The sequence below is a fragment of the Canis lupus genome, chromosome 25, assembly GCF_003254725.2.
Source record: "Canis lupus dingo isolate Sandy chromosome 25, ASM325472v2, whole genome shotgun sequence".
In the NCBI taxonomy this organism is placed as follows: domain Eukaryota; kingdom Metazoa; phylum Chordata; class Mammalia; order Carnivora; family Canidae; genus Canis; species Canis lupus.
The window spans coordinates 24,652,330-24,679,758 of record NC_064267.1 but is presented as its reverse complement, the minus strand read 5'-3'; the positions used below and the strand labels follow the sequence as shown (position 1 = coordinate 24,679,758).

Sequence of the window (27,429 nt, the reverse complement as noted above, 5' to 3'; positions counted from 1 at the left end):
TAAACTTGGACCCTGCATTTCTTGGGCGAAGACATCATCTTTTATGACACATTTCTACACAAACATACTCCCACCAAGGACATCACTCACCTTCTTAAACACCAGGGGAGCACAAGCCAACATTTTAATTTACAGAGCAAATTTATACACAGGACTAAGAGATACTGTGCTGGAATTGAGGGCTGCCCTAAAACAATGGGAACTGATGGAGCAAGTCAAGGCAAATGGGAAAGTCTTTTATGTTTTGCCTATGCATTTACACTCACATTCTTACTCCTCTTAACCTCTTTTCTCTCTGTAATGGTTGTAACCAGTGCCAGCACCCTCCTCAAAAAAGAAAGTGCTAGTCCGCTGCCGCCATGGCCCGTGAAAAAGCTTGTGGCAAAGAGGGGCAAAAAAAGAAGCAAGTTCTGAAGTTTACCCTTGATTGCACCCACCCCATGGAAGATGGAATCATGGATGCTGCCAATTTTGAGCAGTTTCTTCAAGAGAGAATCAAAGTGAATGGAAAAGCTGGGAATCTTGGTGGAGGGGTTGTAACCATCAAAAGAAGCAAGAGTAAAATTACTGTAACTTCTGAGGTGCCTTTTTCCAAAATGTATTTGAAATATGTCACCAAAAAAATATTTGAAAAAGAATAACTTCCGTGACTGGTTGCACGTAGTTGCTAACAGCAAAGAGTTACAAGTTGCATTACTTCCAGATTAACCAGGACGAGGAAGAGGAGGAAAGTGAAGATTAAAACTCATTTATCTCAAATACTTTGTATGAGTTCTTGAATAAAACTTGGACCCTCCCCCTCCAAAAAAAAAAAGAAAGAAAGTGCTAGAATAATGGGTCCTTGCTGTCTACGAAGCAGAAGGGAAAATGTGCATAAATGAATTGGTTTTATTTGGTATGTTCCACCAAGAATATAGTCTCGGTCTCATCCAAATGTATGACTCCATGAAATCAGGAAGGAGATGACAAGGACTACTATTAATTTTTAAAGTTTCACAATATAAGAATATTGCAGGAAATAAGTTGATGCTACATATAATTCTCACCTCTAAAGTTCATCTGGAAATCTCTTTCACCAGAAATTATCATTGATCCATTTCCTTATTTTTCTAGTTATTTTCTTCCTCCCTTCCTTCCTTCCTTCTCTCTCTTTATCTCTTTCTCCATCTCTAGAGACCATATTTTCTTAATAAAACATGGAAGGTCAAGGTCAGAAGTAACCAAAATAGGTCTTGGAGAAGAACAGTAGGGAGCAGGGGAAAAAAGGGTTTGTAGAGGAATAAGAAAGAGAAACGTGTTAGAAAAAAACAAAAACAAAAAGCTTCACAAACCAAATGTCCAGTTGTGTATTCTTATTCCCTTTCTCTTCTGTCAATCTTGTCCAAAATAAATTTGGTATATTTGTAGCTGAATAATTCAAAACCATATCAAAATCTCCCCATGTGCCATATTTTCTCCTGCCTTCAGCAATGTCTGTTTTAGCAAGATGGTAAAAAGATTCAAATGTTTGTGTCAGAGAAGAAATGTTTCTACAGAACATTTGAGATTGGGGTGTGTGTGTGTGGTTGTGTGGGTGTGCACATGCATCTGTGATCTTTGTTCTCAAGGGTCTGGTTCCTTGGCTCTGTACTAGTGCCCGATACCTAGTCTCCCTCTTCTTGCCTTGAGTTTCTCTTTATTTATTCCTTCACCAAATACTTATTAAATAAATGAATAGATGACCTTTTAAAATCTTTTGCATAGGGAGCTTGATTTCAACAGGGACACCAAGATTTTGAAGTATTTTGTTATTTCTGCCTGCTTCCTTTCTTTACCTTTGTAACTTTGAATCCACATAGGATGAGGAAAAGAAATGGTGACACATTTTCCCTTAGCAGAATAACTGGCTCATATTCATCCATTTATTATTAAACATATATCACTCTGTTTCTACAAGGAACTGGGCATGGTTCTAGTCACTGGCCTGTAAAAGCTATTTTTATAAGTGTCCTATTAAAATGCTGTTCTTTGGCTTGTTGGTTCCTCTTGATAGTCTGATATTTGTGTTAACTTGTTCTCAACTTTTATGTGCTTCCTCATTGTGTCTGGTCTTTCACCAAAAAAAGGCGCCAGAATTTTCTAACCCATGGTCTGTTGAACACCAGTAGCTTGTGAGATGTTAATGGGTAAAATAAAAAAAAAATCTTGTAGTAAAATACATTTTGACAAAGTTACATACTCTATAAATAACGGCAATATTGACATATCCCAAACTCTGAGAAGTTATGCAACAAAGCAACCAGTTTAAATTTGTTTAATCTAGTACTTCTCACATATTTTTTTTTTATCACAGAACTGACTTTTTAGAGGACATCTATTAGTATCTTGCTGGATACCAAGCTTCAGAAATGGCACTTGTTATGGTAAACAAGTGCCAGTGGGTTCACTCTACACTTACAGCACAGAGTATGACAATGAGTAAAGAAGACATAGGTAGAAGGTAAGTAGGTAGATGGGTAGATGACAGGCACTAAGTGGGGTGACAGCTGTCATTCTTACTAGTTTCAATACAATACATCTCGGCCTAGAAATTCTAAAAAGCCAGATTTAGAAATGTGAAAAGCAAAATATTTCAAAGTTATTTTTTTCTGAGCCACTACTATGCCTCGTTGGCAGAAACTTCTCTTCTTTGATCCTCTTTCTTAATTTTTTAAACAGGAAGAATCTTACCAATTTATAACGTTCTTTGGAAAATTAAATGGAACATTTACTTAAAAAACATCTAGTCCAGTGCTTGGTTTATTGGAACTATTCAATAAGAGATCATTTTCTTTCTTTTCTTTCTCCTGGCCTGGTTTTCCGCCTTCCTGTAGGAAACACAAACACCCATGACACAGATCTTTTCCCCTAAGGAAAATTTGGTGAGAAAAAAAAAATCAGAACATGAAAAGTTAAATGACAACAAAAGAGATTTATTTTATTTGACAAAAATTTGCATTGTTCTGTTTACGTGCCAGGCAATGTTCTAAGCATTTAAAAAATTAGCTTATTTAATTCTTGTAATGACTCTATGAAAAAGGTACAGTTGTTATTATTTTATAGATGAGGCACCTGATGAATACCACCTGCGTGAGGTCATGCAAGAGATCAAGAGATGCTCCTCAGAAATTGTTATTGTAAAAAACATACAACAGAGCTTTCAAAAGCAAGCAAGTGTTAAGTGTGGTAGTGCATAAATACTAGTTGAAATTTGAATATGAATATCAAACCATAAAGAAGCTTGGCTTCTACAGAGAGGAGGAACTGAAGAGACCAGGAGGCATACTACCTATTTCTCTGTGTGTGTGCAACTGTGTGTCAAATTCTGCAATATGGGAAGTGCTCAGCACATGGTAAGTTGTCCATACAGAGTACTCAGTATTGCCTCATTTTGTGTCCTGGTTTTCCAAGAGATGCTACTTGAGGAACTTGGAGAAGAGATATATGTGGAAGACTTTCCCCTTCCACTTGAATCTTTTTTATTTCTCTCCCCAGAATTTCCTCCAACTCTCCAAGGATCATTCTTTCATTGATTAGTAGATCTTTCAGTGGCTGAGTTAATTGCCTGTAATCACCCTGCTAGAAAGGTGCAGAGCCAGGATTTTGTACCCAAATACATATGATTAAAAGGCCGACCAAGCAAATCACTGTCCTCCATTATACTTGATGTCTTGCTCTGGGGGATCTTCCCCCGACTGCTTATGCTTTCGTACAATTGGAAGCAATAATACCATAGAAAGGTGCTGCACTTTCAACTGGAAGAACACTAGAGATACAATGTCTGTCTTCCTCGCTATGGAGAAGGACATAGAAACCAAGAGAGGTAAAATCTCACAAATACTAGAGGCTATTTCTCCTTTCCAGGTTCATTCTGCGTTGCTGTGAGCTTTGGCTCAATTTATATTAAAATAAATCATAAAGGGTTCCGATTGCATAATATAAACCTTATAGAATGTTTGTTACTTAAATTTTTGTATATTTTTAAGAGCCATAAAAGGCATTAAGTAACTTAAAATTCTGGTTTTCAATTTTTATAATTTGTCTTTAGGGAACAGACAGTGTCACTTTATGTCTTGCAGAATTCAGAATGATCCGATGGCTCAACAGATGGAACTGTCTTGATCTATCCTGATAGTATTGGGGCACCAGTTTGAACCATGTTTGAAGTAGACAGCATGATGATTACAATAATATGCATAATAAAAGTTCTATAATTAGGTAATCTCTTCATAAACCATCATATATTTGGCCTGTCAACTGTTTCCACTCATATGGAATGACAGATTTCCTTTCTGCCTTTTCTCTCTTTCTCAATTTAAACATTATCTAAATTGAAAGAATGTCTTCTGTGTCTGAAATCCACTTAAAGCCCCAGAAAACCTAGATGAGTGAGTTAACTCTATTCGATTTTGAATGCTTTAGTAAAAAGTGTTTTCACCAGAAGAATTTTATAGGTAAAATGTGAAGTTGAAACTTTGTATTTCTGACTTCGATAGGTGATTTGTAGAAATGTCAAATGTAGTAATCATTCACTCCGGTCTGGGATGGATGAGTGGCATCATAAATATATATGGCCAAAGAACCCTTGTTTCTGATAGTTTGTAATTCTATTCTGTGGTTCTACAAGAGTTGCTTGGCTGGGACTTTACTGTCACAAATAACTCCTCTCTTCAGTAGAATATTAATTGTTCCAAAGACATGTGAGAATAAATGCAAACATACTTTTCAAATATTTTCCTTTGAGTATTCTTCATTATGTATTAGATTGTATTTCTTTGTTATAACAACTTTGCCTAGATTCAAGACTACAAGTGAAAAGATCAGAAATTTAAAGAAAGACCCTTGATTTTAATCCTAGCTCTAGTGATTATGAGTTGATCACTTAGTTTCCCTCTCTGGGACCCAGTATTCTTATTTTAAAAAAAGGTGGGGGGTAGTTTTAAGCATGACTTACCTTACAGAACTGTGAGGATGGAGAAAGCAGTGTATGATTTGTCACAGGACTGCTCTGAGTTGGTCTTCCACACACACACAAAAAACTTTCCACCTGAAAGGAGAGAAAAGTGAAATCATTTAAGCAAAATTAAGCCATGCAGACTTCAGCAGATACTTCACAGAGGAAGATATCCCAATGGACAATATTCATGTGAAGAGCTATATAGGCTCAATAGTCATCAGAAAATTTGTGTTTTACTGCTATATACCAGTTGGCTAAATGAAAAGGCAGCTTCAAGTGTTAGTGAAATTGTAGGACAAATGGAGCTCTCATCAGCTACCAGTGGGGATGTTATTTGGCACAACTACTTTGAAAATTGTTTTGCATTATCCACTAAAATTGAAGATGTGTGTCCCTTATGACCCAGAAATTCCACTTTTGGGAATACCTGAAGCAGAAATGGACAAAAATGTACACCAGAAGGCAAGGATGATTATATTTAGAACAACACTATTTGTACGAGTACAAAGCTGAAAATGACCCAAATGTCCAGTGGCAGTAGAAATACACTATGGTATAGCCACAAAATTGAATAGTATGTAACAATGAAAAAGATGAGGTCATCAATGTGCACCAATCCCAGAAAAGTAATGTTAAGCAGAAGAAGACAGACAAAATACTATATACCTCATGATTCCATTTATATAAGCTCCCCACACAGGCAATTTATGGTGTTTGAAGAGAGTATGGTAGTGAGTTGGAGGGGCCATTACAGGGTCTTTTAAGATTTAAGGTAATAATCTATTTCTTGATTTTGTCTGATAATTTAGGAATATTTATTTTGTAAGAATTCAGTGAGCTACCAACCTACTATTTCCCACTTTATGTAATACTTCCAGAAAAGAGTTTAATAATAATAACAACAATAATAATAATAAAACACCTATACATCACCAACTTAATCCACACAACCTTCAAATTCAGCTAGGCAGTTACTGGTGATGACTTAGGGCATGGTGGTCTATCCAATACAAACATTGATTTCAATCCCCCTTATTGTTTAGGTTTTTAATAAGATAGTATTTTTTTTTTTACACAGTACTTTTTCTATTACCTGTTTAACATGCAGCCCTTTTTTCTCTGGTGCTATTAAATATGATAAACTCTTTGAAGTAACTTTTTCAATGATAGAGTTGATAAACTATGATATGATAATCGACTCTATGATAACTCATTATCATAATCATTATCATAGAGTTGATATCTATGATAAACTCTTTGAAGTAATATTCCAAGGATTTCCCTTTCTTTCTTTCTTTCTTTCTTTCTTTCTTTCTTTCTTTCTTTCTTTCTTCTTTCTTTCTTTCTTTCTTTCTTCTTTCTTTCTTTCTTTCTTTCTTTCTTTCTTTCTTTCTTCTTTCTTTCTTTCTTTCTTTCTTTCTTTCTTTCTTTCTTTCTTTCTTTCTTTCTTTCTTTCTTTCTTCTTCTTTTTTTTTTATAATTTCCTTTTGTAAGATTAGCCAGTCCTTATCAAAAGTAATCCAGTGACTCTTTTGTGGTAGATAGTACTGGCACCCAGGAAGAGTTTAGATGTTTTAGAAGCAAAACTTGCTGCACTCTGTGATTTACAGACTCCATTTTTGGAAAGCAGTTTGTTTTATTCTTTATATCATTCTATTATTTATATATGGCTTCAGAACAAGTGAAACATATAGTCTGGTTATTGTCAGGATGTGGAGGAAGCCAAAACAGTGTGGAAATGTAACTTTGTAAATTCTTTCATGTGACAGTTGTAAGCATGATTTTTCAGAGTGTGTATACAGTGTGCTTGGATATCCTGTCTCAGGGAAGAGGTGCTGTCACCTTCTAAAAGGAAGAAGAAATAAAATCAGCTCTGGAATTATGCCAAATTATGTTAGGGCCACCTCTTGGTAGTGCCAATTTATTCAGTTTACAATCTTAGTAATTCTTAAGACAAGATGTCAGGAAAGTTGACCTGGCGTTCTGAAAGGTAATTCTGCTTACAGAAAAATCCTGATTTTTTTTTTCTCTTTGATTATTGGTTTCATCTTTATGGCACAGGAGAAAATATAAGTTTTACTAGGTTGATTTGCCAGCATGGCAGTCAGTCAAACAGAATCAATTGCAAAATACTACAAGTTCAAAAATATCTTTGGAGATGGATATTCTTAATTGACTCACTACACTAGTTAAATTTAAATTATGATTCATCAAATTTGTGCTTGAGAACAGTTTATAGGTAGCTAATAGCACTTAATTTTAGTAACATTCTTTGTCATATTCTAAACTACTATCTTCCCAAGGACTTTTTTTTTTTTTTTAATCAAAACACTCATTATACAAATCTAGAGATTTAAAATCGGCTAGGAAAATCAGCTGGCACATTACTTTAAACTTAACATCCTGTGCAAGTTAAAAAAAAAAAAAAGACTCATTGCGAAAGCACAACATTTGAAAACAAAAATACCTCCAAACAGCCTGGGAGAAGTGCAGCACTCAGTTGTTCCCCTCTGCCAGATGGACCACAACAAGGCGCTAAATGTAAATATTCAGTTTCCTCATAAAATCATTTCATCTTCAGTGTTCCCCATAGATGCAATGCATTTCCATTTCTTTGTAAATTCTAAATAATGAGCGCAGGTAAACCTTTGAGGTTCAGCTTGGCTTGAACCAGGATCCACATGATTAAATGCTTATTCAAAACTCTTTCATCTGGAAGTCTTACAAGAAGGCTTGTTTTTGTTTTACTGCCTTTCTTAAAGTGTTTCAGTATTTCCAGTTTGACTTCCATCTCATACCAGAAGGTGAAAAGACATTGGAAATGATTGCTCTTTCAGTGAATTTCAAAAGAAGTTCTGGGTTTGATTTTGAGTAAACATTTGGCTTTGTTTTCAATGTTCTGACCTGAATGTCTCAGCCTTTTGAGGTCTCTTTATAATAGATATAATTTTATCATTCTGATCGTGACTACATTTGCAAAACAAATTGGAGAGTTGAGCCAATTATTCACAATAGTTCAAGCTGGAATGTCATTTTGTCTTAATTATATAGATATTTCACAACACTGAGCATTTGGGAAGGACCGTTCTTTTGAAAATTGCTCTATTTCTTTACTTTATTAGACATAATGTTACTGATCAAATTATTTAATATGGTTTTCATGGTATTTTCCCATATATGGACTAAAAATACAAAATATAAAAAGCTTGGAAAACCTTGAGTAATTAACCATTTTTCCCATGTAAATATAATCACCCTTCACAAATCATTTAAAATGTCCAAAGATTTTATCTTTAATTTTGAGAAGGTCAGCAAACTTTTGTTTCTTTATTTTAGGTGGAAATAATTTCATTTGTTTTACATAAAGTAAGAACAATCCAAGAAATCATCTATATGGTGCTTTGAATAAAATGATGTAGAATAGAGGCACCTGGGTGACCTTAGGTTAAGCTTCTGACTCTTGATTTTGGCTCAGGTCATTATCTCAGGATCCTGGGATTGAGCCCCACATGGGGCTCCATGCTCAATGGGGAGTCTGCTTGAAGATTCTCTCATTCTCTCTGCCCCTCTCTCTGCTTCTAGTCTCCCCCACTCCTCTCTTAAATAAATAAATAAATAAACAAACAAACAAACAAATAAATAAATAAATTTTTAAAAAATGATGTAGTATACTAAATGTCTCAGGTGGTCAAATGTATAGCAATATATGAGGGTGAAGTAGGTGATTTCCTACATGAAGTTCCAGAACATTCTCACCTATAAGAAATTTCAGGATTTATAGTTCATTTGGAATTATTAATTGTTAAAGAAACACTTCCTAACTCTTGGAATAGGAAACACATGAAAACATAGACTTTTATGCTTATTAAAATGTAAAATATTTAAACCAGATATTTCTGAAGCCACGTTAGCACTAGTGACATTAATCATGAATGGGACTATTCCATCTTTTCCCTGGGGGTTGTAAGCAACTTGCAGTAGTAAGACTCAAGGGGATACATTGTGATGGAAGGGCTCTCCTCTGAGAAGGCAGGCTTGGAACAGTGTGCTGTAGAATGGCAGGGGCAATATGGGGTGCTAACACCAGGAAAGTATAAACTAAAATAAAGAGGGGAGCAGGGATTAGAGAAAGTGGTGGGTGCCAGGTGTGCAATTTCTTAGCTGGCTCTGCCACAAAGAATGAAAACCCAGCCTTACCTTAAGAGGCTCAATCATCAAAAATAAAATGGCCCCAGTGATAATGCCACTCTTATATAGATAAAATAAGGCATCTTTTATATAATTCAATGTTGTTAAATATATATATAATATTTTATTATAAACATATGTTTTATTACCCTACCTGGATAATTTTTTCCAAGTTTTTATTTAAATTCCAGCTAGTTAACATACAGTGCAATATTAGTTTCAGGTGTAGGATTTAGTGATTCATCACTTACATACAACACCCAGTGTTCATTACAAAAGTGCCCTCCTTAATGCCCATTACCCATCTAGCCCATTCCCCTGCCCACTTCCCCTCCAGTAACCCTCAGTTTGTTGCTACCTGGATAATTTTTGAGTGGAATATAACTTCAGCAATACCTTTAACCAATACTGTCCTTTAAAATACATAAAATAGGGACTCTAGGTGACTCAGTGGTTGAGCGTCTGCCTTTGGCTCAAGTCATGATCTCAGGGTCCTGGGATCAAGTCCTGCGTGGGGCTCCCCATAGGGAGCCTGCTTCTCCCTTTGCCTATGTCTCTGCCTCTCTCTCTGTGTCTCTCATGAATAATAAATAAATAAATAAATAAATAAATAAATAAATAAATAAATAAATTAAAAAATAATAATATGTAAAATACAATTCATTTCATGTTTAATTTCCTCAAAGCAGTTCTAACATGCTCTTATTTTCAAGGGATTTTTTTTCCCCTTCTGGTAATTTCATTGGTTTTCTTTTTAAAACTTTTTTTGTTGAGCAGCCCGGGTGGCTCGGCGGTTTGGCGCCACCTTCGGCCCAGGGCCGGATCCTGGGGACTCGGAATTGGGTCCCTCTGCCTGTCTCTCTCTCTCTCTCTCTCTCTCTCTGTCTCTTATGAATAAATCAATAAAATCTTTGAAAAAAAAAACTTTTTGCTTTATCAATTATTTTCCTGCCCTTGCATATGTGAAGTTTTTGAGTGTCAGGGGCTCTAAGTTATCCCTTGTTAATATCTCAGTTATCCATAATTTCCCCCATTCAATATTCAGGACTCTGATATTTCAATATTTCAGGGCAAAGGTGTTCGACTTTGTGCAACTTTGGCAATGAGAATATACAAAATGACCAAACTTTCTAAAAATGAAAATTATGAGATGCTCGTAAAAGATTATTGCAAGGACAAACACCTTAAGAGAAATGGTTTAAGAATTTGAAGATAATAAATGTTTACATCACATAACATGTAAAGTAAAATTCTTACTTAAGACTTGAGAAGTTTTAAGAAGTCCAGTCATAAAATGCTTGGATGTGTTTCCTCAGTGTTGAAACCTAGATATGTCACTCTGATGGAAAAAATTCCACTGGTGATATGAATTCTTGAGCTTAAGGATAAACTGTTAGCTATCAAACCTCTAGAGATGATGAACCAGTTAGGCGTTCAGACTAAATAAATACTTTGATGATGGTTTGTGGAATGCAGCAATCAAAGCATTTCCACTGCTTCACTTGGGAGTTGGGTGTCCTCTCAGGAATTCTGAAGACAGCTGCTCACAACCATCATATAAATCAACCTAAAAAGTAAATTCCTCCCCTCTCCTAATTATGGCTGTTAATAAGTATCTGTTATTTTGGAATCATAATCCTTTCTGTTCCAGAAAGCAAGGAGAACTGTATTTGGAATCCTTTTGTGGTGTTATGTCAATTGGTGATGTTGGAATGATAATTTCACCCTGTAATTAATCATGATATTTACTTTGTCGTTTTATGCTATATCCTCACAAATCTGAGTGCTTTTTATGGTAGGTGGTAATAATTAATAATAGCTTAATATTTATTAATATAATAAATTATTAATAATTTATTTATTAATTATTTATTAATTAATATTAATATTTATTGAGTTATATTCCACTCAAAAATTATCCAGGTAGCAACAAACTGAGGGTTACTGGAGGGGAAGTGGGCAGGGGAATGGGCTAGATGGGTAATGGGCATTAAGGAGGGCTATTAATGTTATTAATAGCTTAATAAATATTTATTTATTAAATAAAATATATTTAATATATTACTGTATACCAAGTACTATGCTGAGCACTTTAAATATGTTCCCTCATTCAGCTCTCAAAGTAATCTTACAGGAACTATGACATATCAGAGAATTTAAGTAACATCTCAATGGTACACTGTTAGACAGTGGCAGAGGATTTGAACTTATGCAGTGCATGAGGCTCTAGCACTATAAATTATACTGCTCCATAACTGTTCCATTTTTGGCCACTTGAGGACCCAAGAATTCAGTAAGACAGACTAGGAATTTGGTCAGAAGGGCTGCAAGGCTTGGGGAGAATGAAGGGAAATAATGCAGAAGAGAAAACGAGAAGTAACTTTCACATCTTCTGAACTATAACGAGACTACTGTTCACCCATTACTGAACTGTCCTAGAACAGTCTTGACGCAGGAGTCCTTTTGGACTTTCCCTAAACCACTTATAAAACGTCAGCACTCAAAATATGGACAGAGACACAAGTTTCCTTCCTACTTGGAAGGTGTAAAGGTAGCATAGCTATGATTAAAGGTTTCCATTCCTGGATCTCTCCATGCTTCGGACATGTGGTTGAGAAGAGGTTAGGGGTCCATATTGTATCACTCCTTCAGGGAGGCCCAGTGACACTAACTTTACAGGCAATTGGCACTTTTTCTAATGTAAACAGAAGAAAAAAAGGTGCTCATCCATCTGAGGTCTTGAGTGTCTTCTATTCTGTGGGTCTTCACTCTTTCAGTTTCCATTTATAAAATTCCTCTCAAGGGTGGAAAGCAGCAGAAATTAAATGGACCTCTATGATAAATACTCAAAGCCTCCCCTAGTGCCTGCATAATATATATTATCAATCATAATTAAAAATTGATGTTTTGTTAACTTAAGATTCTATACGGTCATAAAGCAACATCTTCTGGTATATGTGTTAAAGAAAATTCTAACCCACATTTCTTCTTTCTACATTGCTAGCAAAAAAAAATGTAAAAGATTTCAAAATATGTTGCTAGCAAGAGATGCTAGAATTGTAAGACCAAAAGAAATATTCATTGCTTCTCATCTAATACTGTAGCAAAGTAATTTAATAAAAATCTCTGTTGTTCCATTCAGTAATCAGCACAATGGAGGTAATGACTCAGAATGGATTATCAATAAGCATAAACTACTCTAAAATCAATAGAAATATTGTATACCATGAATATTCTCCAGTTATATAATCATTCATGTTGCTAATGACATTGTTTTGAACCAAATTTAAGTAAGAACTCTGTATTAGTTGACTATAATTCAATGTAGCAGAAATTGCATCTACTTAATTTATATTGTACCTACTTAATACATAATTTTGAAGTAATGATCGCTGATTGATTTTAGATATCGTAGCTTAATGTTCTTTTGCATAAAACTAGAGAGATCAACTGGGGCTGAAATTTAGGGCCTTGGTTCGTTATCTTTTTAAAATATCTTTTCTTTAATTGGGCAATAAAATGTCTTTGTAGTTATCCTTGACTTATCAGGACCACCAAGGGATAAGAAGGATTAGGGTTGCTAATGTCACAGGATCAAAACAAAGGTAAAAGATGTAGGGCACGTGGATCTGCATTTTAGAGAAGAAAAAAAGAAGAGGCACAACTGTATATGCCAGATAGTTAATACCAAACAATCAGTACATACCACACAAAATGATGTAGCAAGTTGAGACTTCAGATTTTGCAGCCTAAAATGTTTGAGTAATTTATGTTAAAAAGTTTTGTTTCAGTCTATTTTGTTTGGTTGTAGAAGTTATCTGGATAATTGATAAAGCTATTAGCTCAGCTTTCATGGGAAGACCCAATCCATAAACTAAGACAGAAATGCTAATTTGGGACACTGAATTGGAAATAAAAGTTCCAAGTTAAAAAATATTAAAGCACAGACAACATTAAGAAGTTTATACTTTGGCAGAGGGACCTGGCTGTAATCTGGTTTAAAACAAATAGATTGTGTACAGCTGTCCTTATATCCCTGGCAAAATGATGATTTAATGTTGATTAAGAGAGAAATCCTTTGAAGTGAGTGAGGCAGCAGCCCCCAGTATGTCTTTAGTGATCATTATCAGTCTTTCCTAAAGGATGCCTTGGTGCCAAAAGCTCTTTTCTCCAAACTGGTTAAGGTGGATTCAGGAGGGAAGGCTTTGTACGTCTGAAAAGGCCTTCTCATTCACAGGCCTCTGGTGTCTTATTCCTTTAGGATCGTGAATGTCTGAGAATAAGCAGACGCAGCCCTTTTCACAAGAAGGGCAAGGTCCGCAACTCCACGGCATCGTGGCATTATTTATTCATCATGAGAACAGCGAGTGAACATGTACCCTGCAGAAAAATCAAATCAGTGTTCGTTTGCTGAGCAGCTGCATTTGGTAGAGAAGCATTTGGATCTAACTTTGGTATCCGAAACAATTATGGACATTATTAAATTGGAGATGCAAATGAGTAACCATATTTTCTTCTAAGTTTGTTGTTTTTCGCTTGCAGTGCTTAAATTAAAACCAGCCCAAAATCTGTAAAAGCTGACTCCTAAAAGCTTCGATTCCTAAAAGTCATCTGTCGGTAGTTTCAATAAAAATAGCTACTTATCTGTTAACCTCAAAGAACCAACTCTTTAGTTCTTGTGGTTACAGGTTAAATGGATTTAGTGTCAAAGTCCTCATGTTCTTGATACCTCCTACTAAAGATTTTCTCACAAGTGGAGATTCTGATAGCTAAAGCATACAAGCTTTTATGTGTTAATAAAGTAAGTGTATGTATCATATGAATATCTGAGGATAATTAAAAGGCTCTGTAATTTTCATATATATTACATGATTTATGAAATAGATCAAGATTACAATATATTCTGAAAAAGTTTAATAAATTACCTAGTTTTTAATCCCAGTTCCTAAATTTATAAGCTCTGGGACCTCGGACAGACTTTACCTCCGTCTCCTCACTATCAAATAGGGGTAAAAATAGTAATTACCTCTTAAAGTTGTCAAGAGGATTAAATAAATTTGTATATGGAGGAGTGCTTAGCATAATGTGGAGTGTTTGGTAGTTGCTCGTGTGTGTGTGCAGGCGTGTGCATATAAATCAAATACACTTTTATCAAAAGGTAAATTGGTCTATTATAATCTTTCTCATTATCTGTCATCTACCTATATATACCTGCCTTTCCCTCCGTGTTTCAGTTTAGGACAATTTGTTTTGAGGAAACATCACATTGTAGTGCACGATGTTGATCAATTTGCATTTATGTAACATGCTGTTGTGCATTTTGAGGGACATAGTTGTAGCTTTTAAACTGTAAACCAGTGTGTGTCCCTGATAGGGTAAATCCAAAAATCAAAGCAAGAGGATTTTATTTTTCCTTCAGTATTTTATCCATAGCTTCTTACCATTTGATGTTCAGTGCAATGCATGAAAAAATCAAGAGGAAATTATTGAATGATGGTGAAGTCGTAGCAAAATCAGATGACAAAGCACACAGCCGGTAAGCAGCACCAAGCTCTGTCTTCTTCCCATGGCCATCCATCGACACAGCTGACTTCACCACGTTCCAGTAATAAACCCTCACTAAATTCCTTGAAGTGATTGGGTCCTTGAGTTCAAACTCTGATCTGGTGCATAAATCTCTCTTGTAGTTTTTAAGCATTTTCAACGACTTTGCTTTTCCCATGGTTTATTTCTTATCCCCAACAACTAATCATTCTATTTTTCCCCCCATTTGGAGCCTTTTAGGTCTCATCTCTGAATTGCCATGGCTATATTTTACTTTCACTTTGAGATTAAGCTTGAAGCCATCAATATGTAAAATTCCCATTAAAATACTCAAGAAAGTGTGTATTCTGGAGCTATCAGATGTGCTTAAATTGTGGAATGAAAAACATTTACTTATGTACAAAGGGAAACATTTTAGAATTGTACACAACTTATGATCTTAGATCATCTTCAGCCTCTTTGTGGACAAGTAAAAAAAGGCTGCCGCTTACACATGTGTGCCAGTGTTGGTAAATGCCTGTGATGTTCCAGCTCTGTTCATCTATTAAAATTACTGCCTGTAATGTTAATGTTTTGTATGATTCTTGGATTTCTCAGTGATTTCTCTTAGTGACAGGCAACACTTTGTGTTTTTATATGTGCCCCAAAATTTGATTTTATTTTCTTAAATTTAAATTTTAGAAACTAATATAAAATGGAAGCTATTTTATCATTATGAAACCCTCCTTATGGTTTTGTAGGATCTGAAGAAAACTCAAGTCGTTATTTTAAAAATCCACACATGCTATCTGGAATTAAAGCTTATTACCTCAATAAATACATTTTATTTAAGAAAAATATACCAGAAGATGATTTAGATCTTTTAAAAACACTAGATATAAAGGATAAAATGATTCTTTAATTGTTCAGTGTTTTTTAAAAAAAGTTGAGCAATACAAACTCCACATCTGCTTCAACTGCAGACATATAAAACCAGTGTGACAAAAAAGGATCATTAAACAATCTGATTTTCTTGTTGGGAGGGTTTAATGCTGTTGGGTATAGTATTAAAATGTAGAATTTGATAGCATGTCTTAAACTTTTAATGATGTGTCCATGAATATAAAACATGCTTCTCCTAGTAACTTTATGACTTCTCCTCTGCATAATTAGTGGTATCTGTTTTATGAGCTTACTGTTGTTTCCTTGATCCCATGAAAATGTGAAACCACTGTAATGATTTACACCATTCCAGAGCTTTAAAGATATGAGCTGTTTTTTAAACTAAATAACAAAAAAGATTCCAAAAGCATAATACTGGAGTTAAAGTCATACCGGAATCTTTGAATGCTAAAAGACAAGTAAACACACATAAGATTTGAAAATAAAAACATTTTTACATTTTCCTTATTAGCTTCAGTTTTTAATAAATACTAAAAAAGAATATATCCATCTTTTATTGTATATATAAAACCCCCCTCCTATTTTATTTATTTATTTTTTTCTCAGTCACAGATGAAACACTTGGGGAGCATCTCAATGAAATGCTTTAAAAATAATTATTTAGATCATTTGCAATCTTAAGAGTTACTAATTGAGGTAATAGAGATACACTTTTAACTAAGCATTAAAGACTCACACCCACAAAATCTCATGCTAGTTATACTACTCATTCTTTTTAAATTATCATTAATACATGCACAAAAGGGTGTCTCTTTATCTCTGATTTTTAGATTTAACCTGGTTATTTTACTTTTCATATAATATAGTGCATATTACTTAACCAAATAAAGCTTCATCATGTTGACTCAGGAGCAGAAATAACTTTGACTTTTTTTGTTTTTGTTTTTTTTACTATATGGTATTATTAATGTATTATTAATGTATTATCCCCAAAGATCCTTAATAATTTTATGTTTGTTTTCTTAGTTTTATTCCTGCTAGGAAAATTCCATTAGTAAGTAAATAAGTAAATGATACACTACATATTCATGTAAGAATTTTATCCACAGGAGAACAATAAAAAATAATTGGCATAATTTACACATATCTTTGGAGTACTGTTTTTCCTGTTGTTGAAATAGAGCTGCGTCTGTATGTCTCAGGGGCAAAAAGCAACACGTTTTTCTCACAGTAAAACAATTGGTGTGGTTCGTCTTCTTTAATTGGGTTGACTTTTTCAAAATAAATGGATCAATTATTTAATGCCTCATGTAACCTATTTATTAATAAAAAAAATTGTAGCTCTTGTAAGTAGTTATCTTTAGAGATCATTTGGTTAGTAAGATGACATCCACAGGAGGCTTCAAGTAGTAGGTTTTCAGTATATCCACCAACTAAATATAGCATTCTAACTCTTAATTTTAAAGTTGAGACATTTCAACCACAAGGAATCATATAATTAGAGGATATGCACTACTTCCTTTCACATTTTAATAAATAACTTGTTTTAGAGTTATCTTGAAAACATTGATTGTGAAGTAATTGCAATAATAAGGAGTGGAATAGTCCTTGCTTTCAACAATACAAATGTTTTAGCAAAAAATAGTTGTAAAGCAAATATTAGAAATGAGAATCCATTTTCCATTTTGCTTGCATTAAGGATATTGGGAAAAGAGTTTCCAACAGATTGAGTTAAAACCTTAGTGATATAGAAGTCTTTGAGATGGAAGTATGGCTCATACATTCTAGCTGTCATGTTCTTGGAAATATTTTTAAAAGCTTTGGATAATTTCTTTGTTTTGTTTTTTTTTTGTTTTTTTTTGCACTATACCAACAAAAGTCAATAGTCCAGTGCCTAAGACTGTAGGGTTCTGCTGTTAAACTAACAACTCATTTCCCACCCATCATTTCTTTGAAATCTTGCTATAATAACACATTTACTAATAGCCCATCTAAAAATTACCCTTTGAAATTTAAAGATATTACTGCCCTACATTCATTTAAAAGAAACATACTTCAAATTTAATGACATTAAAATCAAGCAGACTGTTCACGTTCACTATAATACTTCTTCAGTCATCTAGTTCCTGACCCTGGGTCCTGAAGTAGCAGTCTTCATGATTTGAGAAATAATAATAATAATAAAAGAAAATTCTAATGACTATGACTCGGCTATCAAATGCACTGCAAATAAAGTTTGGGTGTAGTTGAAATGAGCAGAATTCTATAATAAAGAAATTATAGAATAATAAAAATATACAGATTACCTACATTCTGGCTTCAAACTGCAAACTTAAATGATAGAAATGACCCACTTTTAGCATCTTACAAGGTTTTTACTCCAGCCAATCTTTTCATGTTAAGTTACCATAATCTATACATTTAATATTGTCAAAATGGACTTAGGACATATATTTTGAGCTAATTTCTGTTCCCATTTGCTATATACCCCTCTCAGTTTTGAATACCAATTACCTTTCTTACAAAGTTCATATGAATTAAAAATGTACTTTTCCATTAAATACATAATTTCTAATTTTTTTAATCAAGGAATCATTTTTGGAGGACCTCTTCTATTCAGTTTTCTAGGTAATAAAAAGGATGTGGCAAATGATACAAAGTAACTCTCTTGTCAATACAGATATAAGGTCAAAACACTTAGTTTGACCGTCCTACTCCCAAGCAACAGCCTAATGAACAGTGCATTTGAATCTCCCAGCAGTAGGTAAGAGAATTGGGATGATGTCTTACTTATCCTCTATGGTAGTATCCGGTATGTAGTACACATTCAATACATACCTGTCTCATATGTGTGAATTAATGTGTGAATGACTTGACTGGTTCATCGTTGTATCTCCTAAAGAGAATTTAATGCACATAATGGCTTATGCTAAATAATCAATATACTCCACATGTCAGACCCACAAGACTATTTGCAATTCTGGAACCCCATGCTCTTCCACCTCTGTCCTTTATTTTCCCTACTTGTAAGAAAGCATTTTCCCATGCAATGTGGACCCCTAAACACCATCCGACTCATTCCTTCCAGAGCCATCTCAAAGTTCAAATTTTTCTTGAAGACATATTTCATTTGAAGAAAAATTAGAAAATTAAACATTAATTAAGAAAATTCTTCCCAAGCTAAGAATCACATAAAAGCAAGACAATTGATTCCAGTGGCTGTTTGAGGTGGTGTCCCATGACATCACTGGCCTATCAGATGATGTCTTGAGTTGGTCCATCTATGCAGATACATTCTCCTCTCCACTTCTACCAGCTGTGCCCATATTGGAGACCTCTCCCATATCCCTCAACATTCATGATGGATGCTATATACTGAATGTTGGTGTCTTTTAAAAATTAGTATGTTGAAACCTAACCCCCAACGCAATGGTATTTGAAAGTGATTAGGTCAAGGGGGTGAAGCCTCCATGAGTGGCATTAGTGCCCTTTTGAAAGAGACTCCAGACAGCTCTCAAACCCTTCCATCACATGAGAACACAGTGAAAAGATGATCATCTAAGAGGTAGGAAGCAAACACCACCAAACACTGAATTGGTTGGGCTTTGATCTTGGACTTCCCAGTCTACAGATCTGTAGGAAATAAATTTATATTGTTTATAATCCTCCCAGTCTACGGTATTCTATTATATCAGCCCAAATAGACTAAAACAATGAAAACCAGAGGTAGATGGCAGACTCCTAAGAGACCTAATATTTGATCAATGGAAATAGTATACATCAGAAAAGAAGTCATGATAGCTGAGAATAGCTCACATTCACCTGGACTTGCCACCCAGTGAACCCAAGAAGCCCTACATTGGAGCCACCATTAGATTCCTATCTTTTCTGCATATATTCTCACTGATTTGCTCTTCTCTCCCTATAATTGTGTGACCTATCTGACATGAAAGTTTCCTGATTGCTGCTTCAGAACATTTGATTAGTGCCTGCTGGGGGACCATGGCACACTATATGGACTATGAGATTTGAGTTACAAAGGGTAATTAGAAAGGTAATTCATTCACTGAGGCAAGAGATAATGCAAATCTGCCATGAAAATGGACAGATTTGAGAGCATCTATGTGTAGGAAGTGGTATTTACCTGACATGGTACATTTTAGACCCATTATACTGGTGAATTAACCAACACTTCAGAAAGCCAATATTTCTTTTATAAAAGTTTTGTTTTGAAATATTTCAAAACAAAGAAGACAAAAGGAGGATAGTGTAGTAAGTCACACAGAATATACTTTTCCTAGATCCAACAATTATCAAGATATTGCTACATTTGTTTATTTTTTTACTACAGTGTTTTTTAAATTTCAAACATTATCTCATTTTGCCCTTACATACTAAAACATATGCACATAAGCACAATCACACCAAATAAAATTAACAGTAACACATACATCACCTAATATGTTATCCATAATCAAATTTCCCTGTGTAAAAAATGACAAAATACAATTCATATGAGGATGTCAACATAAATGCTCAATTGTTTTCTTTCAACAGTGAAGGGTTGGTGTCCTAGTTACTTCCAAAGGTACCCACAACAAATTTATTTCTCAAAATATCTATTCAATGTGTATTAATTGATTTCATTTACTTTTTTTGTTGTTCAAATTGTCCCAACTTTGGCCAATGAAAATAATATTTCTTAATTCATGCTTATTGTAGGATTATTTCCATTTAGTCCAGATAGATTTCATGAATATAAAATACATGGTCTTTCATGCAACTATCATAAAACTTGGTTAAAGAGGAAACAATAACTTGTGAAATGCATGATCCACAGTATTGTGTAATCATCATTTGAGCTTCAAAACTTTGTTAAAATTTTGACCTAAAATTAAATAACTTGAGCCTATAAAATAACCAATTTAGAATACTCTTGGATATTGCTACATTTGACAATTCTAAGCTTTGTTAAATAAATTTCCTACAGTTTTTGATGTTCAGTTCATTTTTCCCAACGGTCAGTTTCCATGTCTACGTCAACGTTAGAGAGTCTTTCATGTCTCCTTTTTCCAAATTTGATAGTCTAGATAGCCTTTTTAAATCATCATTGTTTGATAAATAGATGAATAGAACAACATGAAGCGAAATTAAGCTCAAATGCCTGGCATCCCACAACTTGAAAGGTATAATTCACTGGTTTCAATTCATCTTCTATCAAGCAAATGCAGGAGGCCTTCACTTTCTAGTGGTAACAGGAAGTTCAGACATCCAGTCAAATCCCATCCTAGTTTCCAAACCTTTTCTATTCTGTTGAGAGTTCAATCTTACCTCAGATTCTTGATGGCGGTGGAAGTCATTGTGACTGAATTATGTTTAAAGTATGAAAGATTGGTAGTTCCCAACTGGCAACATTGCTGGAGATCTGTTGCTTCCTGTATGAACTAATCTTTAGGGTCTGAAGATTTGGCCTTATTGTTTATTTGTTTATTTTTTTAAAGATTTTATTTATTTATTTAAGAAAAGAGAGAGATAGTGAGAGAGAGCAGGAGTGGGGAGGAGAGGGAGAAACAGACTCCCTGATGAGCAGGGAACCCAATGTGGCCTCAATCCCAGGATATTGAGATCATGACCCGAGCCAAAGGCAGAAGCTTAACCCACTGAGCCACCCAGGCGCCCCTTGACCTTAATGTTCTTAATGTGATGTTTCATTGAAAGGATCCCAGCCACTATGAGGCTTGGGCCTTTTGGAATAAAGCTTTTCAATTTCTTTTGGCTCATAGGCAGAGATTTTGATGGGACAATCCAGTGATGCTGGGTACTGAGATCTCTCTCTCTGTCTTGGTACAAAGCAGCCTAGGAACACTTAGTAGTTGAGAATCTCCAGGAGGGGAGACATGAGGCTTCTCAGAGTTCAGAGGCAGCTGAGTCAGCCTAGTAGAACATGTAGCCTGCAAAGAACAGAGGGAAGGCTGCCAACAGGGGGAAATTTCTCTGAAAGTTGGGTGTGGAGCTATAGGGGTTGTTGGTGTAAATTGATTGTTCCAGTGTCTTCTCATCTGCCTGCTCCCCCTGGAACTCCAAAAGCCCCTTCCTAGTGGCTCTTCCAACAACATTATTTCCTCAATAGCAAATTCAGGTATAAGAGCAGTACTTTGGCATGAATCCAAAGTGTCACAACTACTGATCAGTTTAAATTCACAACCATATTCCAGGTCACAAACTAGCCTCAAGTGTGCCATGAATCCACAAGTTGGGATAGTATTATCAGTCGTCTGCCCTTTCTCTTTCTTAGTACACTCTACAACCCCTCCCGCTCCCCACGAGTGAAGTAGCTCTGAACATAACCTAGTGTTGGTGTTCATTCATTCATTCATTCATTCATTCTTATTCATTTTTCCAGCACATATTTACTGATGATCCTCTATATGTCTAAAACTTCATTAGGTGCTGAGCATACATTTTTGAAGAATACAATAGAGTATGATAAAATCAGTGGTTTTAGGGGAAGAACTGGGTACAAGGGAATGCATGAAGACAACAATTATCCTGCACTTTAGAGAGGATTCTCAAAAGGCTTCTGAGCAGCAATAGTAGTTAAGTTTATTTATTTAATTAATTTATTTATTTATTTATTTATTTATTATTTATTTATTATTTATTTATTTATTTATTGTACTTAAGTTTAAAGAGGAAGTGAAGTTCTTAAGGTAAAAAGTGGTGCTGGCAAGGACATGCTGTCCCCACTAAAGGTGAGAAGGAGTACAGATCCAGAAGTGAGAGGAAGCATGGAGTTTTCCCAAAACTAGACCCAGAGGATGAGAAGGAGCCCAGAGTGAGAAGGAGCATGCAGTCTTCCAAAACTAGACACCCCAGGTTTAGAGTTTAAGGAGGGAGTGTCTAGGAATGAGATCAGAAAGATATATAAAACCAAAATCACAGAGAGTCTTAAAGCCACATTGTAGAATTTGGTCTATATCCTGAGAACAAATGTAAAACATGGAAAAACTTTTTCAAGTGTTTATTTAAATTCCAGTTAGTTAACACACAATACAATATTAAATGTACAATATAGTGATTCAACAATTCCATATAACACCAGGGCTCATCACAATAAGTGCCCTCCCTAATCCTATTTTGCCCATTCCCTCCCCCACCCTCTGGTGACCATCAGTGTGTTCTTTGTAGTTAAGAATCTGTTTCTTGATTTCTCTCTTTCTTTTTCCCTTTGCTTGTTTGTTTCATACATTCCACATATGAGTGAAATCATATGGTATTTGTCTTTCTCTGACTGACTTATTTCGCTTAGCATTACAGTCTCTAGCTCCATCCATGCCATTGCAAATGGCAAGATGTTAAACATGGACATGTTTAAAGTTAGTAAAGATTGGATTTTGTCTCTAAAAAAGTGCTCTCAGGACAGTGTGGAGAAGAGATTGAAAGACTGACAACTTATAAGAAGAATATGTACGGTGCTAAGCTGTCATGTGAGTGAAAGGAAATGGGGAAGGTGAAGTAGGAAAGTGGCAGAGGGGATCGTGCCTAGTAGAATCCAGAATTTATGAGTAGTGTGATGTTTAGGCAGGATGGGAAGAGCAAAAAGAAGAGTTAAAAATGATACCACATCCCTGGCCTGATCAACTTTGTGAAGGTAGTGCCCTTTATTTATTTGTTTAAAATTTTCTTTTTAGCAGGGGAGAGAGGAGGAGAGAAGAATGAGAATCTTAGGTAGGCTCTATGCCCAGTGCAGGGCCCCACACAGGCTCAATTCCATAACCCCGAGAGCATGACACTTGACTGACAGCCACCCAGGCGCCTCAGGATGGCAGTGCCATTTAAATGTTGGAGGAAGAGCTTTTAAACATTTAAAAACTGGCTTGGAAGATGAAACTCTGTTTTAGAGATTTAATTGTTAGGTGTCTATTGTCTATCAGGGACAATGACAGAGAGAGTATGTGTTCTGGGTAGGGAACATAGATTTCGAATTTATTACCATCTTAAGATGGTGTATAAGGCATTAAGCATCAATGGAATCACATAAGAAGAGTATGTAAAGGAGGGAAAAGAGAGCAGAGGACCGGAAAACTACGGAACCTAATACGGGAAAGATGATTACAGAAGGAGAAGCAGGAAATGGAGCTGAGGAGGGGCCAGAAAAAGAAAAGGAGAAAAAAAAAATCAGATCTGTGAGGTGTTCAACACAATTAGGAGAAGTTGAAGATGTTTGTCAAGCTTTTGACATGGAAGATTGCACGTTAGTTCCTTCAACCAGAGGGCAGACCGAGGTGGGGAAGAAGAGGATATTGGACTGGGCTGGGGAAAATGAGTGCTTTGTTTTTGACCAATTGAATTTGAAGTTTATGAGGCATTTAGTGACCCACTGAATATTTGGATCCACAGGAAAAAAGAATCTCCATCCTTAAGTGAAAAATATGACAAAATATAATCTTGACTTCAAAATATTTTGGGACCTTATCATACCTTTCTTTATATTATCTACAATACTTCAGCTTTCTTTTAGCTTTCATAAGTTATCTTGATTAAAACTACAGCCACTTTTCCATAAACAAACAAGAAAAAAAGAGACCCTGGTGAAGTTTGAGAAGTGCTATCTAGTGTGGGAGTTGAAGTCAGGAATATGGATCTGATAGATCTGAGTTTGAGCATTTGTTCTATCACTGACTTGCAGTGTGACTTTGAGCAAGTCAATCTTTTTGATCTTCTATTTTTTCATCCGAAAAACTGGGCTAGTAATATCCTATATGGGAGAGTGTTGGTAAGAATGAAATTAGCTGATACCTGAAAATAATCTGGTATTGTAATTTGCACCTAATCAAAGCTCAGTAAATAGTGACTATTATAATTATTGAAAATCACCAGGCACAGGGTGCCAGGTGGCTCAATCGGTTAAGCATCTGCCTTCAACTCAGGTCATGATCTCAGGGTCTTGGAATAAAGCTCTGCTTCTCCCTCTCCCAGTCCCCTGTTCATACTCACTCTTGCTATTTCTCTCTCTCTCTCAAATAAATAATAAAATCTTTAAAAATTTTAAAAAATCAACAGGCATAAAAATTTAATTCTTTACCCCTTCTTTAATTATTTCCATATTTCAATATGACCTCTACTTTTTCTCTTGCTTGAACTCCTTTGAGCTCTAGCATCATTTCACACACAATCAACTCAAGATTTTCTCACATGTAGAATTTGGAGGAGAATGACTATTTGTGGGGTACAATGGGAAGGATGAAATAGGAGAAAACAGCAAACAGCATTGTCTTTGAAGTGTGGGCCATCCAGTAGAGGAGTCAGAAAGTGCTCTTACTCTTGAACAACTAAGATCTCACAAAGCGGTGCATCCATAAGTGAAAATGAGTATCAGACAAACAAGCCCCTAGTTAGATAGTCCTAGTACCACCTCCCTTTGATATAAACTTGTCTATGCCTTAGTGAGCACAGTGATTACTGTTTCTTCATTCATGTCTAGAAACCCAAGAACTCTGTGACCATGGCCACTCCATTACTTTTTCCAATATTTGGAAGGATGTTAGTATACATCAATCCCAGAAAGATGATTTCACTGGAAAATCATCTTAATGTTAGCCTTTTATGAAGATGTGTGAAATCTGGAGGATGCCACCCAGCATTTCTTCACCATGTATGGTTTAGTTCAGACAGGGTTAGCCTCAAATCAAATTCTACGGGCACATATCCCCTATCTTTTTTACCCATCTGCCCTCATCCATCCCCTGCTCTGAGATCCTGGCTTCTGTTTAGTAGCATGCCAAGATCAAAGCCTCTGCCACTTTTATTCTTGGCTCTATTTATGGAAATTGATAGATCTTTGTAGAAAAAAAAACTTAGGTTGTTCTTTGAGATTTTTCCAGAGTAAACTATCTGTACAACAAACATCATCAACAATAAAACCACATTTTTCTCAGGCTAAATTTTACCATGTCCAACACATTATGCTCAACGATCTTCTTACAATGGGAGAGGAGAGGAAGAAACCAAGTATTTGGAGAAAAATTAAAATTTTGGCCTACCCCGTAATATTCTGAAAACGGAGGTAACGAAGTCCTCTGATTCTTGCCTCTGACCTCACTGAAGAGACTTCCCAGTTATTCCCAGTTATTAGAAATGTTTGTCAGTAGAGATTTTTACTAACTGCACTCTGAAAAGAGCCCCAAAGCAAGCAAGCAATATTTTCCAAGAGTTCCAAATGGAATAGAACACTACTTTATTTATGAAACTCTGCTATTGGGAATACACATCCCCCTTAGCAATGAAAACAGGGAGTAAATTGGTATCATCTGGTCCCAGTGTTAATAACACAGTTTAAATTAACAGAATCTATTCAATTCAATAAAAGTTTGTTTAAAATACCTGTTAGGGATGCCTGGGTGGCTCAGTGGTTGAGTGTCTGCCTTCAGTTCAGAGAGTGATCCCAGGTTCCTGGGATCGAGTCCCGCATTAGGATCCCTGTGAGGAGCCTGCTTCTCTCTCTGCCTATGTCGCTGCCTCTCTTTCTGTATCTCTCATAAATAAATAAATAAAATATTTTTAAAAAATCTTTTAAAAAATCCTGTTACCTGCCAGTCATAGTATAGGTCTTCAGTTTAACAAAGACAAAATTGCTGCCTCCTCTAATTTTAAAAATCTAGTGAGATATGCAGACAAGTAAACAGATACCATAAGAGGCTGAAGGCTTGGATAGAGGTATAAAGCGCCGGGGGAAGAACTGAAGAGCTTTGATGCATTTGTGTGTTTGTCTGTGGAGGAAGCTGGGGGCTTGAAAGATGTTGGGGTAAGTTAAGAAAGGGAGTTGAGTAAATAAATAAACAAATCCAGTGATAAGCATGTTTGAGAAGATTATTTCTATCTTACGAGTTTGCCTCAGGGTAATGTCAACAATATTAACCATAAATCTACTTGCCAATCCCTCTGTGTGCTTATAGGGCTGATGTATATCCTGTCCCTTCTCTATTCCTGTGTTGTTCCTTTTGTTTTCTATCCTCCAGTTTAGAGAAGAAATACTGATTGCCCTCCCTGCATAATTTCGTCTGTGACACTCTGTGTTGTCAATAGTGACGACACAATAAGGCTAGAGTATAACCCAAGGTCTGGCTTTTTAGATCATATAAGCATGTGCGGGCACCAACTACTCATGTCCTTTAGAGAGTTCTTTACAATTACTGCTATCAGGGGGGACTGGGGTGAGGGGCAAGGCTCTGGTGTAAGAACAGCCAGATTCTCAAATGAAAAGACTTTCTGCAGATGACTCTGACACTTTTTTGAAAGATTTTATTTTTTTATTCATGAGAGACACACAGAGAGAGGCAGAGACATAGGCAGAGGGAGAAGTAGGCTCCCTGTGGGGAGCCCAGTGTGGGACTCAATCCCAGGACCCCAGGATCATGCACTGAACCAAAGGCAGACATTCAAACACTGAGCCACCCAGGCATCCTGACTCCAACATTTTTTAAGCAGTTACTTTGGAGAAATGTTCATATTTGGAAGAGTTAAAATACAGTATTTTAAGAAATTTTTCCTTTTTTTGGAAATTAAAAAAAAACTTAGCATTCTTGTTTCTTGGTTCCAAGAACAGACTGTTTATTAGGAGATTAAATATTCCAAAGAACTCAGATTAAGTGCTGGCTTTTAATGCCTTTCTGAATTCTGATTAACAGGGTCACCCTTGGAATACGTTATCAGTGAGAGTAGGGGGAAGGGGAAATCACACTTATAATGTCTGAACAATATTGCTGCAAGATCCCAAACTCTACTTCATTTCCTCTTTGAGGAATAGCTTATCTGATTTCCAAGGGAAAGGGGGAGTATGT

At 35.6% G+C, this 27,429-nt stretch overlaps 1 long non-coding RNA gene and 1 pseudogene across 1 annotated transcript; one reads left to right on the top strand and one right to left on the bottom strand.

Moving 5' to 3' along the window:
- The first annotated feature begins 334 nt into the window (after positions 1-334).
- On the top strand, positions 335-757 carry LOC112670117 (60S ribosomal protein L22-like; annotated as a pseudogene).
- Positions 758-2,532: 1,775 nt separating this feature from the next.
- On the bottom strand, positions 2,533-26,616 carry LOC112670116 (uncharacterized). Its single transcript, XR_003142770.3, has 3 exons — positions 25,973-26,616; positions 4,973-5,065; positions 2,533-2,886 (listed from the first exon to the last, which is right to left on the bottom strand). It is a non-coding gene; the product is annotated as an uncharacterized LOC112670116 (long non-coding RNA).
- Between the last annotated feature and the right edge of the window lie 813 nt (positions 26,617-27,429).